Source organism: Tarenaya hassleriana, unplaced genomic scaffold (assembly GCF_000463585.1).
Source record: "Tarenaya hassleriana unplaced genomic scaffold, ASM46358v1 Cleome1281, whole genome shotgun sequence".
Lineage (NCBI taxonomy): Eukaryota > Viridiplantae > Streptophyta > Magnoliopsida > Brassicales > Cleomaceae > Tarenaya > Tarenaya hassleriana.
In genome coordinates, this window is record NW_010963288.1 from 1 (window position 1) to 1,925 (window position 1,925).

Sequence of the window (1,925 nt, forward strand, 5' to 3'; positions counted from 1 at the left end):
TGCGCCCACGACGGCCGGAGGGAAGGGAGGTGAACAAATTCTTATGGAAAATAAAATAGATGGAAAAAAAACAAAACAGTGGAGATGCAGGGGATCGAACCCTGTACCTCTCGCATGCAAAGCGAGCGCTCTACCATTTGAGCTACATCCCCTGATTCTCTTTCTCAAATATATGTAAAATCTTTTCAAGTACAGATCCAATTTATTACAATTCTGGAATAATTGTGCTGATTCAGCTTGGAACACTACCAAAGTTCGAAAAAAAACTTCCTTAAGGGTCCATTGGACTTTTTTTTTTTTGGTGAGATGTGATTTGTATTATCCGTAAAAATTACAATCAGTCAAAAAGTTTAGACCAAAATGATTACAAAAGAACTATAGAATTCCCATGCGGAAGTGGACAAAAAAGACAAGCAATAGCGCAAAAACAATACTCAAGGTAATGGGTGGAGCATAGATGGTATCAATCTGCAAGGTAATCGGTGCCGCCGTTACGTACGGAGACTGTGGTGGGACGGAGGAAGGAAACAAGTAAGGAAGAACTCCCGCCATTTTTGACGACGTTGTCTAGCAAGCAATGGACGGCCCAGATTCCGTCTGAGGAACGTGAGGGTCGAAGGACGGCTGGAGATCGCCAGAGTGGCCGTCGAAGAACCGGAACTGGCCAGTATACGTAGAAGAGAAGGGCCAAGGGTAGGAACATTGAGAATATATCTTATACCAAAAAAAAAACATTGAGAATATATCAGCCGACAAGAACAAGAAATGAACAAATAAAAAAGAACAAGAAGAACAGCCAGACGACAAAATATCACTCTTATAATCGGACAACTTGTTAATTATTTCACTTATTGGATTATGCTATCATTGATAGCCTAATACTTTCATTTTTATTGTTGTCCTACATAAATGATAATATATCCACTAACTAAAATAAAATATTAATTATGAGCGGTCCATTGAATTATATGGTATAATTATTCATTGATTTTTTTAGAGAGAAATCGGTATAAATAGATGTTTGATATCCCTGAACTAACAAAATTTTTCAAAAAAATATATTGAACTTTGTAATAGTTTAGAAAAATCCAAAACAATCACTTCGACAATTAATCAATGTGTTTTATGATTCAGTTTATATTCCGCATAAATGATTAGACTTTATAGTGGGAATGAGCTACATCTCATTTGACTCGTCCTTGTCAAAGAAAAACACCTGCAAAGATGGCATCTCAGCCATTTTCCCCTGCAGAGGAAAACTTAGGAGAAAGAAAAGAAAGAGAGACATGGAAGAGAAAGAGAGGGAGAGAAGAGTAAGGGAGCTCTGGAAAGCAAAGAGGGGCAGCCCTAGAAGGTCTACATTTGACTCGTCCTTGTCAAAGAAAAACACCTGCAAAGATGGCATCTCAGCCATTTTCCCCTGCAGAGGAAAACTTAGGAGAAAGAAAAGAAAGAGAGACATGGAAGAGAAAGAGAGGGAGAGAAGAGTAAGGGAGCTCTGGAAAGCAAAGAGGGGCAGCCCTAGAAGGTCTAGAAGGATCGCCGGCATCGGAATCCCCGGAAAACACCACGAACTCCGGCCAAAAATCAGATCTGAATCTGATCAAAGGTGAGTGGCTCGAGTTGCCTTTGTGTGAGCTAATTTTCATCGTTGTTATGGTGTTAATTCGATGAAACCTGGGCATGATTAGAAAGTGGAAGTTGCAATGAACACATAGAAACAAACGGCACTCGATTTGGTGAAGAAACGAGCAAGATATGAAAGATTGAAAATCGGAGAAAAACTATAAAATTGCAGAGAAAAACGCAAAATCATGCTGAGTCCGAAACTTTCGGGCCATTACCCAGAACATATGTGTGATAATTGAATGAATTGTTAGTTGGAATCAAAAGAGGACATTTCAAGGAGCACGTAGAAACAAACG

At 39.2% G+C, this 1,925-nt stretch overlaps 1 non-coding gene across 1 annotated transcript; it reads right to left on the bottom strand.

The window, feature by feature from the left end:
- Window positions 1-79: 79 nt before the first annotated feature.
- TRNAA-UGC lies at window positions 80-152 on the bottom strand. Its single transcript has one exon. It is a non-coding gene; the product is annotated as a tRNA-Ala (tRNA).
- Window positions 153-1,925: the final 1,773 nt, after the last annotated feature.